Raw genomic sequence first — 13,546 nt, 5'->3', positions numbered from 1 at the left:
AATTAGAAGGTAGAACTCAGACTTCCTAGATAAAGAAATTGCACCTCTGGACCGTAGCTTTACGTCGTGCCTGAGAGGTCCAGCCTGCCCTGCCCTTCCTGTATGGCTTGCCTTACAGATTTTGGACTTGTCTCACCAGCTTTCAGTATAAGCTACTTCTTTGTGATAATTCACTCTCTCTCTCTCTCTCTCCTTAATATATGTCTCCTACGGGTTCTGTCCCCGTGGTGGAACCCTGACTGATACAGACACATCATGAGAAAGAATAGGGACACACTGGAACCCACAAGGACAAAGGAGAGCCTGTCTTAATCTCTAACCACCTCCACCTCCACTTCCAAATCTCCACTCTGATGCTGCTGCTGACCTCCACTCTGATGCTGGTGCGTAGGAAAAGCTGGTACCCTCCGTTGTGGAGCTAGCATGCACTTTGTTCAGGAGCTAGAGAAGCAGCAGGATCTAGCCAGAACTGCTACAGACCTAGTTGCTTTGTCATGCTGACAAGGTGAGCCAACAGATCCATGACAAAGCATGTGAGCTCCAACATCACCTGACTTGGCATTGACCTTCCCAGTACAAACATGGCCGCTGCTTCCCTTCTACCTTCCAAACCCTGTGCACTTTTTTCCCGTGCCCCATCCTAGCCCAGAACCATACTGAGAAGCGGATTCTGGGAAGCACTGTTTCAGCTTAGCTAGGTTGACACAGTACAAAACCACCACTACCATCAGGTATCTTGGCAGGGGCAGGAGGACAGGGGCTTCTTGGAAGCCTCCATATGATTTTATATCTCATTGGCCAGAATCTGAAGGCCACATCTGACTGCATGTCTAAAAATCAAGGATTCTCTTCTCAAGAAAGGGAGATGGATACCAGGGTCAATGACTAATAGTCTCTGTTGCAGAACTACTCTTAACAGGACCTAGCTCCTACCTCCTAGAGTTTAATTTTTAGAAAGGGAAAGACCCTGGACCAACCTCGACTGAGCTTAGAATTTCCAGTTAAATTGAAATACTTCCCCTTCATAATCCCTAGGAAAACTTCACCGAGTGTTTTTATGTTTAAAGAACTTTTCATAGGTCAAAGTATTATCCTCACAACATCAGTGAACGACTATAAGCAGGCAATCCTTTACTCGGTGTCAGAGTGTGCCTCAGCAGCAGGAGTTTTTAAAGGCCTTTTGAGGGAATGTTTTCTTCCCCTGGAAGAAGAAAAGATGGGATCAGGGACCAGGGGCCTCCCATGTATATCTGCTTTTAGTACAATGAAAAAGACACCCATTTAGATAATGGATTTACAGAGATGGAATAGATTTTCCTTAAATACCTCTTAGTACAAATTCAACCAAATCAACTACAGCTCACATTTGTACAGTGATAATAATATGTAGTATCTACTGAGCTTCATCAAAGGCCAGGTACTGGTCCAAGGAAGTTAGGTAGATTATCTCATTTTTTCTCATGAGAACCACGTGCTAGCACGATTTTCCATATTTTACAGACAAAGAACCAAAGTGCAAATGGATAAAATCCATTCAGCAAGATTATATAAACAGCCAGGATCAACCCAGGGACATGGGGTTCCAGGTCCTCTCTCTTGCTTTTTTGCGTGATGCACCTTTGCATCCTTACTTATCCCAGAAACGGGACATCCAGGACCTCCTCTTCCCTAGGGCAGGGATGTGAATACAGGGGAAAAAGCATTTCAATGACAAGGATCTACACCGAAAGGGAGTTTCTGCTGAGCCCATAGATAACTGGAGAGTTCAATGATTAGAAGCTCCTTTCTCGGATCATTCTCCTTAAATTCAGTTAAATAAATAATAACTTCTTACTATATTGGGATCAGTTCTCCTAGAAAAATCTGGAAACTGAATAATGAAGGACGGGAAGGGTGGGGTAGAGGTGGGGGAGCTTAGCACTTCTACTGCGGACCTGCAGGAGTGCCCTTGGGTGGTCTGCAGGCTTCCTCCCACACCTGCTGGACAGAGGCTTCCCCCCTAAGTTCTAGAGGAAGCGGGGGGTGGGGGGGACCCTGGGACTTTGCACAGCACAGGGGCTCAGTAGCTAGTTCAGAAAGGAGTACTTGAAGGAAGAGGGTTGGGAGCACAGTGTTAGCGTCCGGACCTTCTAGACTGCGGCAGGACGCTCCCTTTTAGGTTGAAGGTACCACTGGGACGACAGATGTTGTTTACTCCAGTTACCCGGATCCCCTGGGGCCGGGAGCCCACACGCAGCACCGTAACTAGCTGGTTTCCTTTGCAGGGTTGGTGTGGGATTGGACACGGGGCCGGGGTGCGTGGACATGCGGGCAGACGCCCTGGCGACCCCCAGTTACGGGGGGATTGGAGGGCAGAGGACGTGAGTTTTCGATGCTCTTGAAATGGCTTCATACCTTTTTTTTTTTTTTTTGGCAACGTGCCTGGCAGACAAAAGCCCCACCAGGTCGAGTGTTGCAGAAGATGTGAACCGAGCCCGAAGCCCATGAACCTACGGAGAATTCTGTTTCCACTTCCAGGCATCTGGGAACAAAAGGTCCCAGCACGACGGACTGGCCCCCCGCACCGCTCCCCACCTCTCTTTCCTCTCTTTTTATTTGAAACGTGGCGGTGGCACGTGCGAAGGCGGGACCGCACGGCAGCCCCGAGAGAGAGCCGAGGGCTAGCGACGCCGGCGCCGTCCGGGAGGCGGGAGACTCCGGGAGACTCGGGGCGGCAGCTGGAGGGCGGGAGCTGGAGGGCGCCGGCGGCGCTGGGTCGGGCTATAAATAGCGCGGGGGGGGGGGGGGGGCTCCGGGCTCTCCGCTCGGCGGGGAAGCCGCGGTAAGCCCCGCGCCGCCGGGCCGCCCCGTGGGTGCCTTCCCCCCGCCCCCCCCTCCCCCTCCCCTCCCCCTCCCTCCCGCCCCTCCCCTCCCCCTCCCCCCCCTCCCGCCCTGGGTAACCCCCGGAATTCGGCCTGGAGGCCGCCGCGCGCACGCACACGCACACACAGGCGCGCACGCGGGCATGCGGTCCGGTGGTCCCCTACCCGCTCCCTTCCTGCCTTCGAGCGGCTTCAGTCCCAACCTTGAAATTAAAGCCATCCCCAAATTGGGGGTGGGATCATGCTGGCTGCCGGATTTCGGCGCAGCGCGCCCTCCCCCGCGCCCTCCCCCGCGCCGCCGCCGCCGCCTGAGAACAGTCACTTGCCCCGGGAGGGGACGGTCAAGGGGAAGCCGCGTGTGCGCGGGTGCGCGCGGCTGGTTATTTGGGGCACAGGCACACCCCGCCGTAGCCTCCGGGTCGGCAGTCCCGCCGCTGGGGCTCGTCCCTGCCAGCCAAGGACCCCACGAGGAGGGAGTCCCCGGTCCCCGGCAGGGCAGCCTGCGAGCCGCTTCGGTGCTGCGCACGCTCGGGGCGGAGGAAGCCCGGGAGGAGCGGGGCCCTCCCACGGAGCGGCCGGAGCAGCCCCGCCGCGCCCCCAGCCCCCCCCCCCCCCTGCTCTGCGCACCCGACTCCGGGAGGCGGAGGGAGGGGCGCGGCGCCCCCCCGGGCCGCGAGCGGTCACGGAACCTGACACCCGGACAGGCAGCTGGTCCCCGGCCAGGACTCCCCGCGCCTTCTCCAATGGAAACAGTTTCTCCCAGGGAACCTGCCCGAATTCCCGGTGAATCCCACTTGGGCTTTGGCTCCTGGCGCATTTCACCCAGGCCGCACCTGCCATCACTTCGAGGCAAGGAAGGCCCCCGATGGAGCGGGGCTCTTGGTGGCCCAACAAGGTAAGCTCTCGACTAAGGTGACATTGACTGGGGTGGGGGGGGACTGCTCGGATTTAATGGGGACCACCCTCTCCCAGGCAGGATGGTGAAATTAAGTTTGCCTTGGGCTGCCACTCCTCCCCTTCCCCCCTTCCGGGCCTCTTTCTGCTTTACCTTTCCCCCCTCCCCTACTCATGCCTTAAAAAGAGAATAATTCCCGCGGGGGTAGGTGGTGGTGGTGGAGGGACTCCCTTCGGTTTTTATTTTCAGCATTTTTGTGTCCTACACTAGACGCCAGGGCCTCAGTGCCACCCGAAATCTCCCATCTCCCTTCCACCTCTTCCCTTTTCTCTGTCCTTTTACCCTTGCCTCTTACTTCTCCGCTCTCCACTTCCCTTATCCAACCTACTTTTATTTCTTTGCCATCCCCCTATTCTGACTTCTCTTTCTTCCCTTGGAAAATATGCACCAAAATAAAGGGAGAGAGGGAGAATGTTGTGATTCTGTGTGTAACGCAATGCTGGGGTTGTAGGGTGTATGGATTGATGGCTCATGAATCATTTATTCCTGAAGCATTGTTGAGCCTTTGCTCTGTGCTGATATTCAGCTTCTTCATGTGTGGGATGACCAGGCCATTTTTTGGGGGGAAAATAAGCAGCATCCCCCTAAACTTTTCCCAAGTACTTTCCACTTTCCTCCAGGCTGTGGGAAGGGGCATCTGTAGGACCAGGGAGATATAGAACCCCTTGGAGAAGAGGAAGCTCATTAGGGCCAGACTGGTTTGGTGCCTTGTGCTGGGTGGTCATGGAGTAGTGATAATGACATTCACACATGAATCATAGTGATGGACATTTATGGAGCACTCGCTGTGTCTATGGTGTTTTCTAAGAACTTTGCAAGTATTAACTCATTTGAGCCTCACAAGGAGCTCATGGAGCAAGGATTACTATGATCTCTTTTGTACATGTGCAACTCAGGAACAGATGATTTCAGGGATGTGTTCATGATCACACAGCTGGTAGTAGGGAGCTGAGATTGCAACGTAGAGTGCCTGCGTCTGACTGTGGAACACAACTCTGAATGTGTTCACAGACTTACCGATCCACTCTGTGCTTAACGCTGTTCTAGGTGCTGGACATGGAGGAGTGAACAAACCAAGCAAAGTTCCTTGGAGTTTTTATTTTAGTTGAGGGAGACAGACAGACAATATATCAGGTAACAAAGTAGATAATTTTAGGAAATAACAGATACCACAAAGGAAAGGGAATAGAGTGATGTCCTGGAGACTGGTTGGTTGCACGTGGAGGGTGGCTAGGGAGATTCTCTGTGGGTGGCTTTTGGATATTCAGGCTGAGATCTCAAAGCATTGAGGAGAGGACATAAATGGCCAGGGAGCATAGGAAGTGACAAACATTACCTTTAGTAATCAGGCAAATGCCAGTCAAGGCCACGTTGAGATATCTTGTATGTGTTCTCTGTTAAACACTTGTAAGACTTTCTCACAGGTATAACCCCGGAAGCAAATTGAACTGTTTGATCATAAGTATATGGATATTCAAATTAGGATATAATGCTAAACTGTTTTCTGAAGTCTTTGTACCAATTCATTCTCCCACCAGTGATTCTGGAAAGTCCTGTGAAGCCACATCCTGTTTGAGCACTTAATAATGTTAGACTTTTTAATTTGGGGCCAACCAAATGGATATAAAAGGATATCTCAGTGTGGCCTAACGATGAAAACCTGGCATGAACTCCAGCATCTATACTGAAGAGTGGATGAATGTTGTGATATTGTCACATGGTTGAATATTATACAGTAGTCAACAATGAATAAAGCAAATGACATTACAATATGATTAGATTTTAGCAATATATGATTAAATGAAAGTTAAGTCTCAAAGATTACATACAGTATGATAATCTTTTATGACATTAAATACTACTGAAATAAAAAACCCTAAATGTTGAGGACTATTTATGCACTTGACCCTTCAACAACATGGGGGGTTGGGGCATCGAAATCCATGAATAATTTTGAGTCCCCCAAAATGTATACTAATAGCCTACTGTTGACCTTCATCCTGCACATGAAGAAGCCTTACTGATAACATAAACTGTTGATTAACACACATTTTCTGTGTTATATGTAATATATACTGTATTTTTATGATAATACCTTTTTCTTAGTATTTTTGGAGTTCCTAGGCTCTATGGTTCATCTCTGAGTTTTTTCAAATTGTTGAACATCTCCAAAAGTTTTTCCAACACATTTATTGAAAATAATGCATGTATAAGCAGACCTATGCAGTTCAAACTCCTGTTGTTTAAAGGTCAAATATATGTATAGATGCAATAACGTTATAGAAATAGGAAAGCAAGAGGTTGAGGAATGTGGGATCTGTGCTTATGCCTCCATCCAGTGGTGAGAAGCTGGGGGACCATATGGTTAGTTAGACCCAAGTCATTGGCAAGGTCCCAGCTGTGTTTTGGCTTAGGTTCAGGTATGCTTATTTCATTATTAAAAACAACTAGTAAGTAATGATGTGTGACAGGGAATGCATGGGCTAATGATGACAGTAGGTGCTAAACCAAATAGTAAGACTAATCCTGTTCTATGTACTGTGATCCAAAGTGGCAGGTAGGAAAGAACACAAGTAGATATCTCAAGTTAGAGGGCAGGGAGATTGATGTGTTGAAGGACAAGAAAAATGGTCAGAGGCAGGGTGGGCCAGCAAGTAGGTCATGCAGGACTTTGGAGGTCAAGGTAGAGAATGAAGGTTTTGAGCAGAAAGATTAAATTATTGGGTTTAAGATTTTTAAAGGCCACTCTGGGGGGCACCTGGATGGCTTAGTCGGTTCAACATCCGACTCTTGATCTCAGCTCAGGTCTTGATCTCAGCGTCATGGGTTCAAGCCCTTCACCGGGCTACAAAATTAAAGAAAAAAAGAGGCCACTCTGGATGCTATGTGTAGAACAGACTGGGATCATCAATTGGGAGGCCACTGCAGTAGTAGAGAGAGGATGGTGGTGGGCGTGTGACCGTGTTTCTGCAGGTTGTGTACTCCCTGATGCGCCAATCTGAGGGTCAAGTGGAGGTTGTTGTTTAGCCTGGGCTATGCTTGCCAGTGAATAGTTTAGTGCCAGGCCCATGAAGGCCTGGAGAAGGGCACCTTTTCAAATGTGTACATTGGGCTCTGTAGGCCAGAAACAGCCCAGTGATGGATCAGGGTGGTGAGAATGAGCTTGAAGAGAAATGAGTATCTTCAGGACCTATTTTGGAGGTGGAATGGATAGAACTATTGATGGATTGGATGTAGGGGTTTGAAAGGGAAGAAGAGGAGTCAAAGGTAACGATTTTTATTTGATGGGGAGGATATTGATGCTGTTTACAGAGAAGAGGAAGAACAGAGAAGACAAGAAAGTCATATTATAGAGTGGTTAATTTTGAAATGCTGTTAGAGGGCCCAGTAAAAATGTCTGATGGGGAAACTGGGTGTGGGTCTGAAGCTTAAGGGGGAATTTGGGGAGATAGACGTAAAAATGGGAACTATAAGACTGCATGCGGTAGAGTGCAAGTTCCTCCACTCGATTGTCAATGTCACACTGTGAATTCCTTCAGGGTGGAGATATTTTGTCTTTTTTACCCCTGGCAGAGTGTAAAGTAAAATAGATTATCGATAAATATGGGTTGACCAGATGATAGAACAGATTAACAATTTAAGTGTGAAGAAATAGAGGGGACACATTCTAGGGACTGGGCCCTACCAATATCTAAATGTGGAGGCTGTGTGGTTTTCACTCCTCTTGAGGGGGAAGCAATTCTTTTTTTTTTTTTCTTTTTAAATTTTATTTTATTTTATTTTTTTAATTAATTTTTATTGGTGTTCAATTTACCAACATACAGAAAAACACCCAGTGCTCATCCCGTCAAGTGTCCACCTCAGTGCCCATCACCCATTCCCCTCCAACACCCGCCCTCCTCCCCTTCCACCACCCCTAGTTCGTTTCCCCGAGTTAGGAGTCTTTATGTTCTGTCTCCCTTCCTGATATTTCCCAACATTTCTTTTCCCTTCCTTTATATTCCCTTTCACTATTATTTATATGGGGGAAGCAATTCTGATGGTGCCAGTCCATCAGGAGGACGTGACCAATGGTCTTGGGACCAGTGTCACATATGGGTGCCCAGAGTGACTCAGAGCAGCCAGAATTGATGAGGAGTGAAGAGTGAAGACACAGAGTGGCCAGGAGAGCCCTGAGGGTCAGAGAAGGGCCATGAGGGGGCATGAGCTACACACAGCAACTCAGTCCAGCATGCGGCAGGCCTGTGGGCACTGGGATGGAGTGAAACCAGGAAGAGGATAGAGGACCAGGGCTTGAATGAAAGGATCCGAAACAGTTGGTACAAATGAAGGCCAGTGAATTGCAGGCATTATTTGATAATCACCAGGTAACTGTTTGGGCCTGGCCACCACATGCCTACCACCCCATTCCCACGGGACCACGGGTTGTGTTGTCCTTCATGGCATCCCGTGCCAGATATCCCTGCTAGGCTTCCCCTGCAGGACTTGCCTTCCCAGGACCCTCCCGGTGCCATGCCTGAGGAGCTGGCCCTGCCCTACTGCATTTGGGCCTGACAAGGTCCTCCCATGTCACCACATCCCGTCACTCTGCTGAAACCGAGTTTCCCAGCCACCATGTCATTGCAGTTCACATCTTGCTTGTCTGTCCCCTCTCCTCAAGTGGCCACCCCTCATCCCTACTCACTGTCCCATCTGTAGCACCAGCACAGTGTCTAGCTTATAGTATGTGTGCAGATTGCAGAAAGAAGATACCAAGGAGGAGGAAAGACTCTTGCTTGGCTGATCAAGATGAGACCATCTCATTCTCACTGAAAATGAAAGCACAGGGACCTCTCTTTGCTCAGACAGCTAGGTTCAGTATTGCTGAAGATGGTAGTAGGGCTTTGGAGAAAGAACAGAGAATATAGTGTGGGTAGGCCACTGAACCTCTCTGAGATGCTCCATTTCTTTATCTATAAAATGTGAATAGGAACAAAACCTCCTGTCTTTTGCTATTGTGAGTTAGCTTTTGTTTTTGTTTTTGTTTTTTTTGTTTTTTAAAGAGTGAGAGAGCGAGCGCGTGTGCAAGTGAGTGGGGGGAGCAGCAGGGAGTGAGGGTGAGAGAGAATCTTGAGCAGGCTCCATGCTTGGTGCAGAGCTGGACATGCGGCTCCATCTCACAATCCTGAGATCATGCCCTGAGCCAAAATCAAGAGTCACATGCTCAACTGACTGAGCCAGGTGCCAGGTGCCAGGTGCCCCTGGCATTGTGAGTTTTACATTAGATAATGAGGTAAAGCTTCTTAGCATAATGCCTGCGTGGGATTTGGGTCTAAAGTTTAACTATCATGATCTTCCAGGATGTTTCATTATCAATGCCTCTTTTGTTGCCTGACTTCAAGGAATGCTTCTAATTTTGAGCATTTAGATCCCTTATCCAGAGGAGCCAGGGCTCTGGCAGCGAGGTAGTAGCCATGTGTGGCAGATAGGGAGTTGGGCATGTGGGCACCTGCAGCTTCTCTTTCACACATTACGCCAGGCGGTTTTCTACTGCACATAATTCATGGCCAGCCAGGAGTCCGGATAACAGTGAGTATTCAGAATTTATTCATTGAGCATTCCATAAACTGTGATTGAATGTCTTCCTATGTAAATGGAGACACAATGATGACTAACACACTGTCTCTGCTTTCAAGGAAATCGAAGTCTAGTTAGGGAGGCAGATAAATAGACAATGAGAATCTACACATTCATGGGATCACTTTTGATGCAGGCCCTCAACCCCAAAACCCCTCCTCTCCTGCATCCCCTCCCAGTGCTGGGAAGCATGATGTGAACTTGGCACTAGCAAGGGTCCCTTTTGTCTGTCCGTGTATTTACAATGCACAAATCATGTTCTCTTTGAGTTAGTTCATGTGATTTTGATACCAGTTTTATGAAATATGTAGAGCTTACTGTTCTCATTTTATGAATGAAATCTTGGACTCCAGTGAGTAGCTTCTTTTAAGTAAGGCAGAGTGGCTTATGTGGGACACTGCCATAACCTGTCTTCCAGCCTCTTCCATCATCCTTCTGTTGTTCTTATTTAGGAGTCTGGCTCACCACCTTTGGGGGCTGGGGTTTCGTTTTGGTTCTGGGTTCACACCCTCAGATTGGATGGCCAAGTTTAGTTTCCCTTTTGGGACCTTTGCTCTCTGGAGACTGCAGCTGACAGCTCATCCCATGCTTGGGGCTTTGTGCAACTCTTCTGATCTCCAGGCCGCCATCTTAGTACTGGCCAGGAGGGTCATGATGGTGATGGTGATGGTCATGATGATTCCCTTGAGAGAAGGGATCAGTGATAGAAGCTAATGAGTTATGCTTGAGCAGCTGGGAAATGGAGGAAGTGGAAGAAGAATCTTTTCATTTCTCAGTAACATTGCTGGACTATTCTCTTGGCTGATGAAAGAATGTACAAATCACTTTAGCCTCCTTACAAATGGAGAAGTATTTATACTTTAACAGAGAGGTTTTAGCGACAGGGGTTTGCTTATGAAATATGTAGAAGTCCTCCGTAGAGAATACAGCAGTGAATAAAATCTGCTTATGGTTATTTACTTAAGGAATATGCCTTTTCAAAAAATGTAGTTAGGGCAAGTGAATATGGGTTCACATATGGGTGAACAGCAGAGTGACGGGATGTGGTGACATGGGAGGACCTTGTCAGGCCCAAATGCAGTAGGGCAGGGCCAGCTCCTCAGGCATGGCACCGGGAGGGTCCTGGGAAGGCAAGTCCTGCAGGGGAAGCCTAGCAGGGATATCTGGCACGGGATGCCATGAAGGACAACACAACCCGTGGTCCCGTGGGAATGGGGTGGTAGGCATGTGGTGGCCAGGCCCAAGCAGTTACCTGGTGATTATCAAATAATGCCTGCAATTCACTGGCCTTCATTTGTACCAACTGCTTCGGATCCTTTCATTCAAGCCCTGGTCCTCTCTCCTCTTCCTGGTTTCACTCCATCCCAGTGCCCACAGGCCTGCCGCATGCTGGACTGAGTTGCTGTGTGTAGCTCATGCCCCCTCATGGCCCTTCTCTGACCCTCAGGGCTCTCCTGGCCACTCTGTGTCTTCACTCTTCACTCCTCATCAATTCTGGCTGCTCTGAGTCACTCTGGGCACCCATATGTGAACCCATATTCACAGATGTACCTGTCATGTGACCATAACATGGGGAAGTGAGTTTGTTGAGAGCACGTGTTTTTTTCCAGTCTACTTCTGTATGTTTTATCTTTGTGGGAGATAATATCTAGTATTTTTGTTGCCCACAGATTGTGTGGGTGGGGCAACTCAGACTCTTCCTGCCAGACCTGCAGTGCAGCAAGACCAGGATTTTCACGGTAGCAGGTCAAGAAATCTGGAAGGAGTGACCTCTCTCCTCATATCTTTAACCTTACCACAATAGCTTTGATGATGTTATCTTATTCAGGAGGAAAACCAGTTAACTGGTCATTATCTTTGAATTTACCTAGGAAGTTTGGGAAAACCTGAGAAATAAAAGCCATCATGTATCAAAGATGAGTTCAGGAAAGGGTTTTTTAAATTCCATTTGCTTCATTGAGTTAGGGATCAAGTTATATGTTAATTGACTGGTAAAGAAATCCTACTGAAAATTTTATTCCATATGCAGGGAAAGTAGTCTGATTAGTAAAAAGCCTGAATTACAGTGTGTGTGTGAGTATTTTAAGAACTACCTTTGGGGATCCCTGGGTGGCGCAGCGGTTTGGCGCCTGCCTTTGGCCCAGGGCGCGATCCTGGAGACCCGGGATCGAGTCCCACGTCCGGCTCCCTGCATGGAGCCTGCTTCTCCCTCTGCCTGTGTCTCTGCCTCTCTCTGACTATCATAAATAAATAAATAAAATCTTAAAAAAAAAAAAAAGAACTACCTTTGCTTTACTTTCAATTCATGCAATAATGGGACTAACAAAGTGTTTTGCCTTCTAGTCTTCTCTTCATGTATTTATGTCAGTTGGATATAAACAGATGAGTCCTTAAAACATTTATTTTTGTTTTAACTGTGGTTAAAATTTTAGGGTATTGATTTGCTTGGGAGCACTCTCCATTGTACATAGGTGCATGTCAGCCCAAACTAGTTCAAAAGAGCATCATTTTGAAATTGTTGAAAACTTCATTATCCCTACTGTAAATTCAGATTAAAAAAACATCCAATCATGGATCAAACTTGATTTTTCTGCCTAACTTTGAGATTTTTTTTCATCTTCACGTTGGAGAAAATGTTGCCACCTGAATCGTCTTAATGGGTTTGATGTGCTTTGGAGGACACAGGCCTTGCCAACTGCAGACATCTGTGCTCAGCACACCCTTCACTCCAAACTCCAGCATCTGTTGTGGGTGTAAAAATGGTTTTATACAGCCCCTCCAATAAATGACTGAAAAAAAATAAGCCTCACATGATGATTATCATGTGTATGTCTGAAGATGCTGGCTGTATTGGTCAAGACATATCTGGCCAGTTAGCATTGATTGACTCCTCCTGCTATGCTTCTTCTACCTTTTACTGCAAACTCAAAATCTGATTTTGCTTTGTGGGGGATGGTAGAGATCGAAGAAGATGAAAGCATCTCACCACAGGCAGACCAGACCAGTGCTTCTTGAATTCATGCTTTCAAAGCACAGATTGCTGGGCTCTACTCCCAGATATCCTGACTCAGTGTCAGAAATTCACCAAATGTCCATGTCTAACAAGTGCTCAGGTGGTGCTGATGTTGCTGGTCCGTGGAACATGCTTCAAGCAGCACTGGCCTAGGTCATTCATTTTGAAGAAACTTCACTGGTAACAGTGGAACTGCAGTTCCAAAGTCATCAGGATGTGATCTGCAGAGCAGAGGCAGGTAAAGCAATGTATAGGGTGACCAGCTGTCCAGATTGACCTGTACAGTCTTGGCTTTGGCACTGAAAGTCTTGTGTTCCAGGGAAACACTCATTCCCAGGCACACAGGAAATTTAGTCCCTCAGAAAACATAGTAGGCTGGCTTCTTGTGGTTGCTTTGTCATTGTGTTTCATTTAAATTTTAAACCCAAGACGAGCCACTGAGTATGCTGTGAAATGACAAGTTACCTTGTACAACTGAGGACTCCCAGGTTGGATCCTAAGCTTTTCTTTTTTTAAGATTTTATTTGTTTATTTGTGAGAGACCGAGACACAGGCAGAGGGAGAAGCAGACTTCCTGTGGGGAGCCCGATGTGGAACTCAATCCAGGATCCCAGGATCACACCCTGAGGCAAAGGCATATGCTCAACCACTGAGCCATCCAGGCATCCCTCCTAAGCTTTTCTAAACCCCTTTTCTCACAAGTCATGGTAGATCAGAGTATCCATACCTGCCTGCACTTTGGAATCACCTGGGGAGCTTAAGAGAAAAAAAAATGAAACAACTGCCTGTGTTTTACACCTACCCAATTGTGAGTTAATTGATTTACAGGGTGTGACCTAGGCTCTTACAGTTTTTGAAGGCCCCTGATGATTCTACTCTGCAGACAAGTCTTAGGATCCCCATATTGGATGGTTGTCAAAGATGGTGGCCCTCCCTCCCTCTTTCTGCACCTGTGCCATTTTCACATCAAGAGATGGGATCTGTTTCTTGAGTTGCACTGCTCTTGTGACTCGCTTTGGACAATAAGATTCAATGAAAGTGAATTCTGAAGCCTGAGAGCCCAGGCCATAAGAGAACTGGTAGCTTTTCTTTCCTCTTGGA

At 47.7% G+C, this 13,546-nt stretch overlaps 1 protein-coding gene across 2 annotated transcripts in view; it reads left to right on the top strand.

Annotated features, from left to right (window-relative positions):
* Positions 1-3,496: 3,496 nt before the first annotated feature.
* Positions 3,497-13,546, top strand: part of KCNN2 (potassium calcium-activated channel subfamily N member 2) — a 442,631-nt gene continuing 432,581 nt past the window's right edge. The window contains exon 1 of one of the 2 annotated variants that reach the window (XM_072728789.1): positions 3,497-3,756. The gene's annotated coding sequence lies outside the window, so the exon portion shown is untranslated. The remainder of the gene's footprint in view (positions 3,757-13,546) is intronic. The other variant, XM_072728791.1, reaches the window with a different exon arrangement.

Source organism: Vulpes vulpes, chromosome 12 (genome assembly GCF_048418805.1).
Source record: "Vulpes vulpes isolate BD-2025 chromosome 12, VulVul3, whole genome shotgun sequence".
NCBI lineage: Eukaryota > Metazoa > Chordata > Mammalia > Carnivora > Canidae > Vulpes > Vulpes vulpes.
Note: the sequence above shows the minus strand (reverse complement) of the source record. Positions and strands in the feature narration are given on the sequence as shown.